An 18682-nucleotide genomic window follows, 5' to 3' on the forward strand; every position below is an offset into this window, starting at 1 on the left:
GATATGACCAATGCTTTAATATACAAAAAAGTAACAGTGACAGTAATTGATCAATTTGTGTCAGAAGTGCACATCAATCATGCTGAATTAAACTGGTATTTACCATTTCACATCAAAAGAAAATACCTATTCAGTTGTGCCTGCTTCCATTAAGGATTTTCATTCTAAAAGCTTGCACACTTAGAAAAACATTGATAAAATATCATGTTTCCATCACATATTTCTTTAGCAAGAGTGAGGATTTCTAGTAATTTTTCCACAAAATGATTGCGATCTAAAGAGATTTGAGCGATATCTCCCTTCAGCCAGAGCAACGAGGGTTTTGCTTTAAATAAGGTTTTTATGATATCACATTTTTTTTATGCCTTTGAAAATATCATTATCACAATAATTATCATTATCAACTATTTATCACCATTTTAAATATAATTTAAAGTGTCATGAAATCCCCCTGTTTTGGCTTGGTCATTCACACCTCAAAATTGGAAAATGTCAAAGGACACCAGAAACAAATTGTAGACCTGCACCAGGCTGGGAAGACTGAATCTGCAATAGCTAAGCAGCTTGGTGTGAAGAAATCAACTGAGGGAGCAATTATTAGAAAATGGAAGACATACAAGACCACTGATACTATCCCTCGATCTGGGGCTCCAAGCAAGATCTCATCCCATGTGGTCTAAATGATCACAAGAACAGTGAGCAAAAATCCCATACGGGGGGACCTAATGAATGACCTGCAGAGAGCTGGGACCAAAGTAACAAAGCCTACCATCAGTTGTAACACACTACGCCACCAGGGACTCAAATCCTTCAGTGCCAGACGTGTCCCCCTGCTTAAGCCAGTACATGTTCAGGCCTGTCTGAAGTTTGTTAGAGAGCATTTGGATGATCCAGAAGAGGATTGGGAGAATGTCATATGGTCAGTTGAAACCAAAATAGAACTTTTTGGTAAAAACTCAACTTGTCGTGTTTGGAGGAGAAAGAATGCTGAGTTGCACCATATCTACTGTGAAGCATGGGAAACATCATGCTTTGGGGGTGTTTTTCTGCAAAGGGACCAGGATGACTGATCCATCTTAAGGAAAGAATTAATGTATTGTGAGATTTTGAGTAAAAACCTCCTTCCATCAGCAAGGGCATTGAAGATGAAACGTGGCTGGGTCTTTCAGCATGACAATGATCCCAAACACACCGCCCGGGCAACGGAGGAGTGGCTTCGTAAGAAGCATTTCAAGGTCCTGGAGTGGGCTAGCCAGTCTCCAGATCTCAACCCCATAGAAAATCTTTGGAGGGAGTTGAAAATCTGTGTTGCCCAGTGACAGCCCCAAAACATCACTGCTCTAGAGGAGATCTGCATGGAGGAATGAGCCAAACTACCAGCAACAGTGTGTAAAAAACTTGTGGCGACTTACAGAAAACGTTTGACCTCTGTTATTGCCAACAAAGAGTATATAACAAAGTATTGAGATAAACGTTTGTTATTGACCAAATACTTATTTTCCGCCATAATTTGCAAATAATTTTTCTCATTCTGTCTCTCATAGTTTAAGTGTGCCTATGATGAAAATTACAGGCCTCTCTCATCTTTTTAAGTGGGAGAACTTGCACAATTGGTGGCTGACTAAATACTTTTATGCCCCACTGTGGAGCACTATATGCCATTCACCATGTAGAAAACAGTAAATGTGTGAACAAGTGACTGATTTTAGCCACACCTTCAGCGTCTGTTTATAATGTAGGAGGAGGGGCTTCGGATTCTAGAGAGCATTTGATTGGACAGAAAATCTGAAGACAAGCTGCAGTGCAGAGTGATGTCATCAAAATCACTGATCTATAAGGCTTATATATTCATTTTTTCATTGTTTTTGGAGCACACTAGCTTATACATAATAGTAAGGCTAACATATTTATGCTAAAAGCAAAAAAACAAAACAAAAAAAGAAATTCATGGGGACTTTGCAGACCTTTTACATTCACAAATAGCTGTATTACACACTGAATGACAGGTATATCGAAAAAGCATATTGGGGCACTTGAATTATAATAACCCTGTAAATATGTGCCCTATATAGCATATATGTTATACACTAAACTCTAATGACATAAATTATGTACAAACAGCAACAGAACATGACAGATTACCCAGCATCTCCTGGGGCTTTATTGGGGTGCTGTGATTGGAGAAGACGTGAAAGCCCAGAGGTGTTTATGGATGCTGATATACAATAACACAGTCAGATACACACAAAAAATCACTCTGCAGCATTAAATACAAAAAAATAAAATTCCTTTAAATTAGATCACTGTGACTGTGCAGTGCTGTCCATTTAAACAAATCTGATGCAGTAATAAGTTCAATTCAAATTTAGTTTTCAACAGAGGGAAGACCCAGCCCCTTAATACACACACACACACACACACACACACACACACAAATGCGCACATGTGTGCTGTGTAGAGTGATACCGAATGTGGCAGGATTTGTTTCTTTATGTTGCAGGCATTCAACCTGAGTACAGTAATGAGTAATGAAGCGTTCATGCTCAGGGTGTGTGAATATTTCAAGCAAACGCTTACATAACCCACATCTACATTTACACAATCCAATGAGTATCAAATCTCTAAACAGACAGAAAACAACAAAGATATTAAACTCACCAGATTAGTGAAAACAGATCAAGAGTAGACCAGAGTGATCTACACTCTACAAAAACCTGGGTCAAATATGGACAAACCCAGCCGTTTGGTAACATTTTTAAATTACATTTACATTTTTAACACAATGGTTGGGTTTGTACATATCAACCCAAATTTAGGTTAAAATGACCCAGCCTTTTTTGAGTGTAGCTTTAAAAATAAAAAAATAAATAATAAATAATACTCTATTTTAACGATCTGAGCGCATTTTGCTAGTTTAACGGCGGAAAAAAACGGCCCGCAAGCACAGCACATGGTCCAAAAGGGTTGTACCTAGTCTCTTAACTCAGGTCTGTAAGTCATGGGTGTGTTTTGGGCGTAACGTGCAATAAACAATCTCCCATTCCCTTTAAAAGCCAGTTGTGCTCGCACCATGGCGAATTCGCTATTTACATGTGGGAATTTGTGAGTAGAAAGAAGTTTGTGTGCTGCTGTGTGTGTTTAGTAAGCAGAGTGTACTTGAATTGTGCACCGCCTTTAAGGCACATATTACTAACAAAATACTGACTTTAGAGCAGGTTTGTGTTGGTCAATGGCGCAGTCGTTTTCAGTTCCTCAAAATAGCAACACCCCAACAATGCACCTGAACACACCTGGTGTACAGACCAGCACACCCATGGGCGATCAGATGGGCACGAGTGCATTTGCTATTTAAACAACGTGGAGCTAAATATGAAAATGATAACACTGCATCAGGATGAAACTAGCTAAAAAAAACACCTAAGTCGCAGCTGCCGTCAAATATTCAAAATATAATTAAGTATATTTGGATTGTTTTTTGTTTGTTTGTTAGTTTGTGTTTTATGGAAATGCTGAAAATTATAAAATTGACATCAATTTTAAAAGTGTATTTAAAAAACAAATTCTACAATAACATACACACTACCATTCAAAGGTTTGGGGATCAGTAAAATATAAAAAATATATATACTTTTATTCATGGTTGCAAAAAAAATTGATCAAAAGTGACAAACTTTAAAAAAAATGCATTAATAAAGACATGTATAATGTTATACAATATTTATATTTCAAATAAATGCTGTTCTTTGGAATATGAAGCAGCATAACTGTTTTCAACATTGATAATAATCAGAAATGTTTCTTGAGCATCAAATCATATTAAAATGATTTATGAAGGATCATGTGACACTGAAGACTGGAGTAATAATTTTAAATGGCATAATATTACCGTTTTTACAGATCTAATGAATGCAGCCTGAATAAACTCTGGTGAACAGAAGATGCTTCTTTCAAAAACTTTTTAAAAATCTTACACTACCTCAAAGCTGACAGAAATGAATGTCTGTAAGTTACAAAAATCTTTAAACAAGTTTTATCTCCTGAAGTTTATGAAAAACCACATAGATAAATACAGATATCTTGTCTTTCTTTTGGGGAGTGGTATTCTGTGCTATAGGTCTTCTATATTGATTGAGTTTAAGGGTTTTGCTCGTCTCATAGACCCTGTTCTCCACTCACAGATGAATGATCAGGGTCGTTTTGTGAGGGTGACGATATCTCATATTCAACAATCTCCTCATTAGTGCTACAGCATGGCTTTACAGTAACTCACGTCGATTACATCTGTATTAATGCAGAAACCCAATATATCAACAGGAAATTAAAGAGCTCTTCACTGAAATGAGCCTTTGTGAAGGTGGTCTGCACAAATGTTAGGCAAAAAAGAAAAGAAACACCAAAGACCATCTGTTAGATACATGCCACCCTGACAATAATATACCGAACTAATAAGAGTGTCGCATCCCCATGACAACTGGGATAATTAGGAATTTTGAGTTATTATTTTTTTGTACTGTAAAGATGAAGGACTGTTTCCAGCTTCAGCGGGGCATCACTGACCATTAGCAGACTTTCTGCTTTAAACTAATGGCTGGGAAACAACATCATATAGTATTCAGTAGCCCACCTCTCTTTGATTTGTTTCACTAAACAAAAAAACCTAAAATCAATTATTTTTATTGTAAAAATATTACCATATCAACCGATAAATATTTAAAATATCTATTGTATTTTCTGGATAAACCAAGTTACTGATGAAGGGTCATTATTCAGGTTATAAATCTGCAGTAAAGTCAATTAGGAAGAAGGTACAATTTTTAGGAGATGAAAGCCAAATCATCCAGGCACGCCAGCGAAGTACAGAAGATGTATATGAAAGAGCGATCAACCATAAGAAAGATGCCATTACTCATAAATGATATGTAGGGGCCTATTTGAATGATCTGAGCAAATGGTCTGAAGGGTGTGTCTGAATCCACTTTTGCTAGTTTAACAACGGTAAAACCGGTTCATGGTCTAAAAGGGTTGTACCTCGTCTCTTAATGAGTCATGGACGTAAAGAGTCTCATCTCCCATTCCCTTTAAAAGCCAGTTGTGCTCGCACCATGGCGGATTTCGCTATTTACATGGCAGAATTTGTGAGCGGAAAGACTGAACGCTTCTCCAGCGAGGAATCCTTTTATTTTTTTACATTTAAAAATGTTTGTGTGCTGCTGTGCATCCCTGTGTGTGTAATAAGCAGAGTGTATGTGCATTGTGCATCCGCCTTTACACGCATATTACTAACAGCCTTTAAAAATCACAGTAAAAATACTGCCCTTTGACTTTAGAGGTTTGTGTTGATCAATGGTGCAGTCGTTTTCAGTTCCTCAAAATAGCAACACCCCAACAATGCGCCTGAACACGCCTGGTTTACAGACCAGACCATGGGCGATCGGATGAGCACGAGTGCATTTGCTATTTAAACAACGTGGAGCTAGATATTATAATGATAACTATGTCGGGCTGAAACTAGCAAAAAACACTTGCATTGGGCCTGGTGTCGCACTCTGCCGGGTGTATAATGGGGCCCGTGGTGTGAGATGAGAGCAAGATAAAGCTGTGTGTGTGGATGAGCAAACTTCAAACACACAGAGTATCATGTGTGGACCGAAATCTAACACTGCCCACATCGACATACCTAGAGTGAAAAATGGAGGAGGTGTGGCTGATGCTGGATATATGGAAACATTCAAAAGAAACTTGAACTGAAACTTGGACAAAATCCTTCCAGCAGGACAGTGATTCAAATACGAAGGCTAATTAACACTGGACCGGATCAGAGACCGATAGGCAAATGTCAATACAGAGAATATGCAGCATTATTACAAAACTACTGACAAGTGTCATCCAAACCAGAATGATCTGGAGCAATTGTGCTGGGAATGGGCTAAATCCACAGTGTGCCAAACTAATTAACAAGAAAATTCAGAATGCTGTCAAAAAATTGGACTTAAAGGTGCACTATGCAACTTTTCTGTCCGCTAGAGGTCGCTTCTATTCAAAACAAAGGCGTAGTTTGATGACGCCAGGTTTGAGCTCCGCATCTTGGGAAATGTGGTCTTCACCTCACAGCCGGTGGAACATAGGACTCGGACAGAAATCATGTTCATGGATGCGGTTATTAACGTTACTGTAGTGTGAAGCAGAGCAGGACCGAGTGTTGTGGAGCTGAGCACGGCCGCTGGAGCGATTGTTACGCAAACACACAGCTCACGAGCAGAGGGACTTTTATTATGACGGGACACAGTCGCAGGCACCATTTCCGCTTTTCCGGTCATGAGTATGAGGTAACGCAGCTCGGTTTATCATATTAGATATATGAATTGTGTTTAAAATGATGTTATGACGTTTCTCCGTGCGTTCGCTCGGTGGCGGCTGTGACACTTGGTCACACTGCTAAGAGTAAATCGCTTCTGCAGAATAAAACCGAAAACCGAGAGTAACGCAGAAATGATAAAAATTGACAGTCGACGCCCTCAGACGTCCGGCTTCTTGGTTAAAATAGCAATTTTCTCACAATTTACAAATATTTGGACACATTTGGGATATTGTAAGAACTCAACTGAACAAAATATATAACACTGGCCAAGTGGTTTTTGGATATTTTACTGCAAAAATACTACATAGTGCATCTTAAGGTCTTTTTAGTGCTGGGTGGTATACCGGTTCATACTGAATACCGGTGTTTATTTTTGTTATGATATTAATTTTTATAATACCACAATACCAGTGTCGCTTATACAATGTTCGAAACGCGGTGTAGCCCGACCCTGTTTGAGATGGGTCCAAAAATTCAAAGAAGAATGGGCAAAAGACAAGTCTTTACTCCTTCTGTGTTAAACTGATGAGTTTCGTTTGTTCAGAGACTGTAGTGCTCTTAAATGTATTGAAAATATCCTTAGACTTTTTAAATGTTATTCCTTGTTTCTCTGTTTGTTATTTAGGGTTTGATTTTTAAAATGCATCAAGGTGCCCTCTGTGTTTTATTGGTTGTCTCCGCACAGCATCATTTTGTGGGGCCTTGCAAATCTGTATTAACTCTAGTGTGGAATTTTTCTACAATATTCACTCGTCATGACAGTAGGGCATTCTCAATCTACTGCAGTATTTCCTTTCTCATTACTGTAGTAGAAAATGTGGTTAACACCTAGCCTGGTCCTACCAGACTCTCAGACATTTCATTTGGACAGAGTCTGGTCACTCTCCATTGACATGCGTTAACTTCCTTGAAGGCGCGGGTACTCTGCTGAGGTTTAAAACTGTTGCTGCCATTACCAATCACTAACGTTTGGTCATAACGTATGTCATCTCAAAACATAGACTGTAGCGCATCAAATACATCAACGTCATCTTTCTCAGACACTCCCTCTGTTCACTTACTGGACCGGTTAAAATTTGATCTGAGAAAACCAGAGAATATGGCCCTGTCCCAAATGGCACCCTAAACCCTCACAGTCTTCCTCTAAGTCTGCACTTTCTCGACGTAATGCCGCTTTGACTGTCGGGTAGAAGTCCTCTGCGTAGCTCGTAAACTTCCAGGATCAGCTGAAGTGCGCATCGAGGGAGCATAGCAGCCGCAAAGGGAGCGCTCACGAGCACTCTTCTTTAAGCTTAAATGACGAATGGGACACCCCACCGACTTAACGGACACGCGCACACATTGGCCATTGTAAGTCCACAAGACCGAAAGTGCATATGAAGTGTGCCATTTGGGACAGGGCCTATACCACAATCCTAGATGACGTACTGAAGGAAAATGAAAATTGAACGGAAGTACGTAGGAGGGCGGAGTCAGGCTAGTTAATATACCGTAAAACAACACAGTAAAAAATATAGTGGTCATAACGCACTAGGTCTTTGCATACTCAGAAATTTTTAGAAAACAGACTTAGTCAGAAAATAGAATTCGTTAGCCGGGGGATTTTAATTGTCAAAAACACTCTCAAAATGCTTGCTAAGGATGCGAAAAACGATCAATCCGGAATACTTTTTTTGACGAACGAACGTTTCGGAGGCAGTCTGAAAACGTATTTAACACAACGTTAGGTCAGTGTGTAAGGACATTTTACCCTTAGAAATTTTCACATGATGGTTATAAGTTTTGCCCCAATAGTTTTAGATGATTTGCCAGTGATTTTAGAGAGATTATGATTATAAATGAGACCGTGTCTCATATATTATACACCAGTACAGACAGTAGAGTACTCTCACACTCACTGTTACTTAATAAAATATCAAAATGAGGACATTAAATGCTATAGGTGTCATGTAACGTGGTAATATAAACTTTCACAATGAGGAATACTTCGAAGGAATATACTTTAATTAACAAACTCAGGAGACAGAATTCACTTCACACTGATACATTGACGAAGACGGACAACAAATGACGGAAATCTCAGAACTTAAACAAAGGGAGCTAATGAGATAATTAAAGGACGACAGAAGAAAGAAATGATATGACAACTCAGGAAAAACTAGCTCACAGGACTGAACCAAAAACACCCGTCGATAAACACATACAATATGCACACATCATTATTATTTTAATATATTTTTAATAATATTTTTAAATATATTAGAATATAATTATTATTTCGTGTTCAAGCTGCTGTTTTGCTAACCAGAACCTCTTTACCAGATAAAACGTCATAAAACTAATTCATGTAGTTTTTTTATACGCAAAATTAAGGTTTTATTTTGCTACTTAGACACTGTATTGCTGTGTGTGCCGTCATATCTAAACATGTGAACATCTACCGTAAATATGTTTTGTAATTGGTAGGATTTCTAAAAATGACCAATCTTCAGCAATAGCGGTGAACTGGCGGTAAACCTTTGACAACAATGAACTGTCTGCCACTATCGGCACAGTTCAGATCAAACATTTAGATCCACTAAAACACTTCAATCCGCAGCATACAGAAGAGTATAACTGTCTGCTTGATTTATTTTTGAATCTTCTTTTAAATATGTTTTAGCATTTTGCTAATTTTTACTACACAATTAAGTGTTCACAATTCACCTTGCTATAAACAGCAAAGCCCATGTGAAGGTATAAACTTGAATAGCATTTGCCTGTAAGAAAAATTGATTTTACACTAGTGTTTTACATGTCTTTTGAATTATGCAATGCCTTTTAATTTTCCACTGATATTTTTCCTACAGTGTCCACAGGAATATGAGAGAGAGAACTGTGTTAAATTCTCTCTTTCATGCTTGACATACAAATCTCATAATTCCGCTTCACCACATTTTCCCCCGTTTAAAACACATTCATTGCATAAATCACATACAGACATTATCAGCATCACCTATTCTCTTCTCAGCTCATCGAAAGCAAACACAAGACTTACTTTCAAAATCAATCCTCAGTATCCCACACATGCACGCCTCCACTGTCCTAAATCTGAGAGTGCAGAAAGTTACACATATTGCATCCTAAGATAAAAAAGCACATCACTGAGTAACCAAAAACAAAAAAGCAGATCAAGAGAGCGCTCAGACACTTACCTAAAGCAGTGAGCGACTCATGAGTGACAGACTGAAGCGGTCAGTGCTACTCTCTCTTTTTCTCACTTTAGCTATTAGTGTCTAATACAGAGAGCTCTATGACAGCTCAAGCATGCTTTAGTGAGTGTGTGTGTGTGAGTGTGGGGCGAGCAGCAGCCAGGACGAGTGCTGATGTAGTGAGCGTGTGTGTAGGGCTGAACGGCCAACTGACCCCCCCCCCCCCCCTCCCCCTCAGAGCAGAGTGGTTGCTAGGCGATTTGAGTACTCCAATCCTCATGGTCCGATGACTGCACATGCACACACAAGCATGCATACATACAAACATACATACAAAACAAACCAACTCAGAGCCTCACATCGTATATCACTGTCCAAAAAGGTTGAAGGTCTTCAGTAATAATTGAATTAAAATGAACCTGCACACAACGAAAGTTACAAGCATCTTCACAGCCTAACCTGCTTAAACATGTGTTTGTTTGTTCAAGCATGTTAAAGGTAACAGGACTTCACTCAATAATTCAGACATAAAGTGAGCGTACTCCACCATCTGTACTGATGTATTATATGAGACACTGACTGAAAAATATCAGTCAAATCTCTTTAAATCATGAAAATCATCTAAATCTAGTGGAACAAAGCCTACTACAACCAAACATTTACAGGGGAGACTGGGGCTGGTTTTCACACTCAACTCTTCCCAGGGTAAGTCTGTTTATGAAAGTCTTTGTTGTTGTATAGGACACAAATCTTAAAGGGGATCCTATTATGCTTTTTCACTTTTTCAAGTTTAGTTAGTGTGTACAGACTGCTGTTTGAGCATAAACAAGATCTGCGAGGTTACAAAACTCAAAGTTCACTCCAAAGGGAGACTTTTATTCAAAAGAATCCCATTTCCAGGAACTACATTGGACTACAACGCATTTTTTTCCGGATCTTATGAAGTCATAATGTTTTTTTAAAAAAAAAGTTGAGCAGAGTTCATTAGAGAAGACAGTGTTGTCAATAGGTCAGAGTTTTTTCTCCCCACCCATTTCTATAACTCATTTGTTTGACCTTCCTATGGCTGACAAGCTTAGAGTGGTTTAAATTGATTTTAAACCCTGTTCCTGAACATTATAAACCAAACGTTTATCTGTGTGCTGCACATTTTATGAAGAAGCTGCGGTTTTGAAAATACCTGTGTTCGTGTGGACAGGGCCTAAGAGAGTACAATGCAGCTACTCACAAAAGCTTTGCCTGAAATAAACATTTTGTCAGGACAATCTGTTGTTTGTGGATCACAACTTGTAAGTATGTCTTATTATTTGTAGGTGGGTTTTCTATTAATAGTTATACATTTTATGTTGTTGCTATGATATAAACAAAGGGCAAAGCTTTGCCTCCGCTCATCAACATTAGTGTTGATATAGTGTGTACTGTTACATTTGTACACTCATTTCCAATGGTTCAGCTAAGTTAAAATGCTGATTTGTTGATATTTCTATTAAGACTAATTTATCAAAACATTTGATTTGTTCATGATAGTTCATAGAAGTCTCTAATAATAAGATTTGTGAGTTTGTTGTCATAGGGTTATATTTTTCAGATACTTCAAAGTTATTTTTTTTTTTCACTCACATCAAAATATTAATTTGACTGTATAATGAGTGTGTTGTATAGTACATCTGTGTTTTATTGGTTGCTGTCTCCACTCCTCAAAGTAGTAATATGCACACATCCAGAAACTTTCGGCAGGTGCACAATCAGATAAAGCACTTCACTAAAGAATAACAAATACACTTGCAGAGCTCTGTTGCTGCTCCGAAAAAACAAACTGCATCCACTGTTTCCTTAACGCTGGATTATTTGGGAAGCTGAATATGGTTATCTTTCCCTCACAACCAAAACACACTTCTTTAGTGACATTGTTGATTTCGTGGTCTAAAAACAAAATGACCGCGCTGCCAACCGCTTCCTTGACCCAACAGAGCTCATTGATGGGCTCTTGCTCTCTCTTTAGTTTATTTGCAAACGCACTCATCCGGGAGAATTCCGCCCTTCATGACGTCATGCGGGCCATACTCGAAAAAAAGCTTTCCGAACCTTGTGTATTTGGCACAGAAATACCAACATCCAACTCAATTTTTTATTTTTTTTTGGCCCTGTTTAGCATGAGAATCTTTAACAGTGTAAATAAGGCAGAATGCATGACATAGCATTAGACCCCCCCCCCCCCTTAAGATGGTTTACTGACTCTTATGTTTCCCTTTTTCCCCAAGTATGCGTGATCTGTGTGTATGTGTGTGTTTAGACTAGTTATGTGTTTATGTTAGAAAAATAAAACTTTACTGCACATTCACATGAGCACTGAATTCTGTGTTCACTGCTTGCAAAACAAAGTCTCTTTAACGATTCAATCAGTGCTTTAGTATGCCAGTCAACATAAAATATGTGTACTTCTTTAAAGCATGACAAGATTAGTAAAACATAATGATTTAAAATGTATTTTTAAAGTAAAACTTTGACATTACAAAGTGCACTTTTAAGTTACATAAGTGTTAAGAAACATTCATTAGAAGTGTACTCTCTTTAAGTGCACTTAATGCAATGCCTGCATTGACACCAGTATTTAAGAACTGAACTGAGCTGCACAATGGCATCACTGTTTTCTCCAGAGCTGCTGTATAGATAAACAAACTAAATTAATAACTAATGATTTTTACAACGGAAATGAATCAACGCTGAACTTACTTAAGCTGGACATTGACACAATTTCCTTCTAGATCCGCTGCACAGCCAAAACAAACTTTGTTGCATTATTTTCCTGTTATCACTGTAAAGCTGCTTAGAAACAATCTGTATTGTAAAATGTGCTAAATAAAGGAGACTAGACTTATTTCATTAACACTATCTGCAAGTAAATAAAAAAAAAGTATATTTAAAGTATATCCTAAATTGCACATTAAATACAATTAAACACACTTTCCGTCTTTAGCAGAACTTTGATCCTCAGTCAGAGAGACTCAAAGATGCTCTTTCACACCGAGGCTGAACTTCCGATTTGGAGGCAGCAGCATCATTGCAGTAAAAGGAAATGTCTGCTATTATGGCAAGTCATCTGAGCACCTGTTAGCGTTGCTCTGGGCGACGGCATAGCCTGGCCATGTTGGCTGATGAGACAGTGGAATCAGACACACCTGCTCTCTATCACAGATAATCAAAGGACTGGACAAATGTATCATCAGTGACCCAGTGAGGTCATTCCTCCTGGACATTAATTACTGTTTATAATGGTTTTTAATCTTCTATGTTCAATACTATTCAATTCTAGTCAGAATATGAGTCTGAAACTGCTCCATTGGGCTGTAATTATGGGGCGTGTTTCAACCGAACCAGGAAAGACCTCAATTGGACAGACCTACAACCAATCAGAGCAACGAAGCGACGCATTGTCAAATGTCAACAGAGCTCAACTGCACTGTGTTGCCAAGTCCGCAAATTTTTCTGCGGGTTGTTTTCTATGTCCGCGGGTTGAAGCGACTATTATGTGATATATAGACCCATGAGTGCGAATTTTAGCAGGCAACCTTGCTAAAATAACACACATTTTACCCCCCAAACGCCATTTTTCCCCAGAGAACCCCCCAAGAAGCTATTGTTTAGGGCTAGTAGTTGACGGGTTTTGTTTTAAAAACTTGGCAACCCTGTCTGCACACACGCTGAAATCAGGCTGGAATAAACGATCTTTGCCGGTGTTGTAAAAAAATACAATTATTTAATGATACACAGAGTACTTACCCAACATGATCATCATTTCTGAGAGAAATTGTGAAGATGTATGCATATACAAACAAGCTCTCCGTTTAGGATTCGAACAAATATAATCCGAACCCCTTTGATGACGTGGATGATTATGTTACAGTTTATCATCTGTCCGTCATCGTCTAAAGCCCGCCCTGATGATTTCATTGGTCCACACAGTTTCTGTTCATAATTACTCCTCTATGGATTGAGGCCAGACCGAACCGCCCGACCTAAAAAAATTGTGGGCGGGGCTAAGTTCCGCTGGCATCCAGGCTATAAGGCTACATTTATTGGATCAAAACTATAGTATTATTGAGAAGTATATTATTACAATTTAAAATAACGGTTTTCTATGTGAATAAACACTATATTCTCAAAAGTATTGAGACACCTCTCCTTATCATTGAATTCAGGTGGCTCCTATATACACTATGTGCTCCAAAACACTTCTATGGCCACAGGTGTATAAAATCAAGCACTAGGCATGCAGACATTTCTACAAACATTTGTGAAAGAATGGGTCTCTCTCTGCAGCTCAGTGAACTCAAGTGTGGTACAGAGTATAGGTTACCACATACTAAATATTCCACACTTAACTATTAGTGGTATTATAACAAAGTGGAAACAATTGGGAACAACAGAAACTCTGTCGTAAAATCACAGAGCTGCTCAGCGCATGCTGAGGGTCACAGTGCATAGAAGTCCGCATCTTTCTGCAGAATAAATAGCTACAGACCTCCAAACTTTTGTGGCCTTCAGATTAGCTCAAGATGTGTAGAGAGCTTCATGGAATGGGTTTCCATGGCCAAGCAGCTCATACAAGCCTTACATCACCAAGTGCAAAGCAAAGTGTGGGATGGAGTGGAGTAAAGCACACGGCCACTGGACTCTAGAGCAGTGAGACGTGTTCTCTGAGTGACCAATCACGCTTCTCTGTATGGCAATCCGAGGGATGAGTCTGGGTTTGGTGGTTGCCAGGATAACGGCACTTGCCTGACTGCATTGTGTAAAGTTTGGTGGGGGGGGGGGGGGGGATTATGGTGTATGGATATTTTTCAGGGGTTGTGCTTGGCCCCTTAGTTCCATTGAAACGAACTCTTAATGCTTCAGCATTCCAAGACATTTTGGATAATGTCATGCTTCCAACTTTGTGGGAACAGTTTGGAGATGGCCCTGTCCCAACATGACAAAGCAAGGTCCATTAAGACAGATTAAGAATGGGATGTCATTAAAGTTCATGTGCATGTAAAGGCAGCTGTCCCAAAACCTTTGGCAATATAGTGCATTTTAAATTGTAATTTATTCATGGGATCAAAGCTGAATTTTCAGCCTCATTACTTGAGTCTTCAGTGTCACATGATCCTTCAGAAATCATTCTAATATGCTGATTTGATACTCAAACATTTCTGATAATTAATGTTGAAAACAGTGCTGCTTCATATTTTTGTTGAAATCATAATATTTTTTCTGGATTATTTGATAAATAGAAAGTTCAAAAATACAGTGTAATGCAGTTCTTTGAGGAAGGAAGGAGGCAGGAACCGGCGAACGTCTCAACTTTTTCCAAATTCAAAATAAACAAAAGGAAAGTAAAGCCCCCTCACGGACGACTGCCCACAAACACCCAAAATAAAACGTGGGCAGCCCCTCACGGACGACTGCCCACACATACATAATAAAACGTAAAGCAAAACTCAACATAAAATCCAGGCCTGGTCCTCTCTCGTCTTCCGTTGCCTTTGCCTCTCCTTTTATGCTCCCGTCACTTGGCCGCGAGACGAGACCGGTGCGTCACGCAGCTGATACTCATTACCACTCGTCACCGGCCCGCTCTCGCGGTCCCTCACCCTGCTGCCTGCCACACCACATACAGCATGTGGCAAATGGGGCCGTGAGAGAACACAGTTTGGCGTGAATGCGAATGAGTGTCATCTTTGCGCAGCAGCGGTCTCGCATCTCTCACGGAGGAGCTTCAGAAGCATAAAAGGGAGGAGTGACGACAGTCACTACACTTTATTTACACAAAAACAGCTAGACAGCTAGACTTTATTTACACAAAAACTCAAAAAACACTAACGTGCTAAACTTGATGACAGCGGACAAAGAACAGAAATGAGCACATAAATACACTGAAACAAACCAATGAACTACATAAAACAATAATTAACCAATGAGTAACCACTAAAGATCACAGACAAATGAAACCGATCTAGAAACAGTGAAAACCAACTCAAAGTCAAACTCGAGCAAACACAAACACATAGAACGGGACATAACCCTGACACCATTTGTCACCAGATGAAGAAGACTGAAGAAGGCAGATTCAAAATATATGCAAGGTTAATCCAATAGCAGGCACAAAGATGAAACAGCGTGTCCAACAGAAACGCATCAAAACAACCAAAGACTGAAAACAGAGGAATTAAATATACACAGATAATGAAATGATGAAGAACAGGTGTGATGATTAGAAAAGTGTCCATGATAACTGATGACTGGCGGGAAACTAAGACAAAGAAACACATGTGAATCACATGTTCATCACTGATGAAAACCAACTGAAATCCATGAAAACAGAAACTAAGAACAAAGAAAACTGAGTGCATGTGACATAACGTCCCCTCTCAGAAGGCACAACCTCGTAGTTAGGTGAGAAGAAGGAGGTTTAAGAGGTGGGTGTGGAGATGGCGCAGGGATGACAGAAGACAGAGAAGGGATGGTGATAAGCGGAGATGGAATAATGATGACATCTGGATGACCACGAGATCCCGGCGGCAATGATGGTCCGTCCGATGGCACAGACCCGGAGACGACAGTCCACGGTGGAGTCGAGGGAGGGAGGAGCTATGGTTGAGAAGTGGCTGGCATACTGGGAGACAACCGATGCAGGCGACGGCGATGGAGAAGAGGAAAACAGGCACAGGAGGCCTGGGCGATGCCACAGCGATGATCGTCTGAGGTGGAGCCAGATTGCCCAAGGACTGAGGCGATGGAGAAGATGAGCACAGGAGGCCTGGGTGATTCCTCAGCGCTGATCGTCTGAGGTGGAGCCAGATTGCCCAAGGACTGAGGCGATGGAGAAGAGGAGCACACAGGAGACCTGGGCAATGCCGCAGCGCTGATCGTCTAAGGTGGAGTCAGATTGCCCAAGGACTGAGGCGATGGAGAAGGCGCACACAGGAGACCTGGGTGATTCCTCAGCGCTGATCGTCTGAGGTGGAGCCAGATTGCCCAAGGACTGAGGCGATGGAGAAGAGGAGCACACAGGAGACCTGGGCAATGCCGCAGCGCTGATCGTCTAAGGTGGAGTCAGATTGCCCAAGGACTGAGGCGATGGAGAAAAGGAGCACACAGGAGACCTGGGCGATTCCTCAGCGCTGATCGTCTGAGGTGGAGTCAGATTGCCCAAGGACTGAGGCGATGGAGAAGATGAGCACAGGAGGCCTGGGCGATGCCGCAGTGATGATCGTCTGAGGTGGAGCCAGATTGCCCAAGGACTGAGGCGATGGAGAAGATGAGCACAGGAGGCCTGGGTGATTCCTCAGCGCTGATCGTCTGAGGTGGAGCCAGATTGCCCAAGGACTGAGGCGATACGGGTGTTATGGAGGACCGAGGTGTATGCGAAGGGAAGGAGGAGCCTGCTGCTGCAGTAGGGGTGAAGGAACAAACCGTAGCTGAAGGTCTGCATGTCCGTGGCTAAGGTGAGGAAACCGGTGGGACGAGGGAACCCGGTGAGGCCGTAAGGACAAAGTTGTCTGGTGGAGCTAAAGGTGAAGCCGACAGGTTGACGGGCCGAGATGGAGTGAGGTGATTAGGGGCCGTAGGTGGAGCCACAGGATCTATCCCCTCAGGTGCTGATCCGTGCTGAAGTCCATCAGCCAGTATTAAGTCTAAATTTCCACCAATATACCCTCGGCCACTGATGTTGTGGGCTCACACCCCCAGTCAGACTCACAGACTCAATTTCTCAGTGAAGGTTAAAAAGTTTAGGCTCTCAAGAGTAACAACAGAAAATCATTCCACATAATCCATACTTTTGGTCCGTTGTTCCGTTAGATGAAGAAGACGGCCGATTCAAAATATACACAAGGTTTAATCCAAAAGCAGGTGCAAAGACATAACCGTGTGTCTAACAGAAACAAATACAACACCCAACAACAACTAAATACACAGAGATAATGAAATGATGAGGAAAAAGTGTGATGATTCCAGATTAGATGAGTCCACTGGCAGTAAAACTAAGACAAAGAAACACATGTAACTAATGAAAACAAACTAAAAGTCCATAAAAACAGACACAGGGAACTCTTTTTCCATACTGTGATAGTTCCATAAACTGTTTGGTTACCGACATTCTTAAAAACATCTTCTTTTGTGTTCAGCAGAAGAGAGAAATTCATACAGGTTTGGAACAACTTGAGGGTGAGTAAATGATGACAGAATTACATTTTATGGGTCAATTAACCCTTTAATAGAAAAACAGGATGTTAAAGCTACACTGTGTGATATTTTCCCCCATCTAGTGGTGAAAAGGTATATGACCATCCAGTGAATAATAGTTTCTGTTCCTCTCAATTTCGATTTCGTTTCAACTCCTACGGTGGCCGATTTAGCGGCTTCCAGTTCGACCTCTTCGGTGAGTGTTGCTTCAAGTGATAAGGTTACTTTTGAAAACTATTATAATTTGCAGTTATTTAATTTGCCACATGATCTATGATCAAATTAATCTATGTAAAATGAATAACGTTTTCGTTATTTTTTACCATTTCATTGCTAACATCAGCTATCAGTTTCCCAGACGAATGCAAGCTAATCTTAGTAAAGTAACTTTTATCAGTGCTATCGTTATTCTGTATATTGTACGACATCAATATTATCGATATCGATTGTACGATATCAATATACATAAAATATTAATCTCATGTTATCTGTCATAGAACACGGATTTATGTTATCAGGTAAACAATACTTTTTCATCATTGACGCGAGGAAAACTATCCTAGACATCGTTCTAGTGTTATGCACAGCACACCATGATATAATTAGCCAAGCAACAATAAAACCTGTCGAGGTTTTTAATATTACCTGTCGAGAAGAAAGCAGGCAACGTCGGCATCCTTTTTAAAATCGTTGTTCCTCATGAGCTCTTTCCATCTTGGAAAGGCCACTCCAATATTTACTTTTGTCTTGTTGATTTGCCTGTTGCGTTGGCGTCTTAATTCTCTTTTCCGCTTCCTTGGCGACTCTGATACATATCCCCGAGACTAAGAGTGATCCTCCATCATCATATAGCAGCCTCAAGCAATCCTCCTCTTCACATTCGACACGGTGCCATCGAGTGTTAAAA

At 40.0% G+C, this 18682-nt stretch overlaps 1 protein-coding gene across 5 annotated transcripts in view; it reads right to left on the reverse strand.

The window, feature by feature from the left end:
• rapgef4a (Rap guanine nucleotide exchange factor 4a) overlaps positions 1–18682 on the reverse strand; it is a 117527-nt gene that overhangs the window by 63637 nt on the left and 35208 nt on the right. The window contains exons 1-2 of one of the 5 annotated variants that reach the window (XM_067443170.1): positions 9553–9709; positions 9396–9448 (exon numbers count right to left, since the gene is read on the reverse strand). The exons of 3 other annotated variants lie outside the window; for them this stretch is intronic. The gene's annotated coding sequence lies outside the window, so the exon portion shown is untranslated. Of the gene's footprint in view, positions 1–9395; positions 9449–9552; positions 9710–18682 lie in introns of those variants that run through there. One more of the 5 variants, XM_067443168.1, reaches the window with a different exon arrangement.

This window comes from Pseudorasbora parva, chromosome 5 (genome assembly GCF_024679245.1).
Source record: "Pseudorasbora parva isolate DD20220531a chromosome 5, ASM2467924v1, whole genome shotgun sequence".
Taxonomy (NCBI): domain Eukaryota; kingdom Metazoa; phylum Chordata; class Actinopteri; order Cypriniformes; family Gobionidae; genus Pseudorasbora; species Pseudorasbora parva.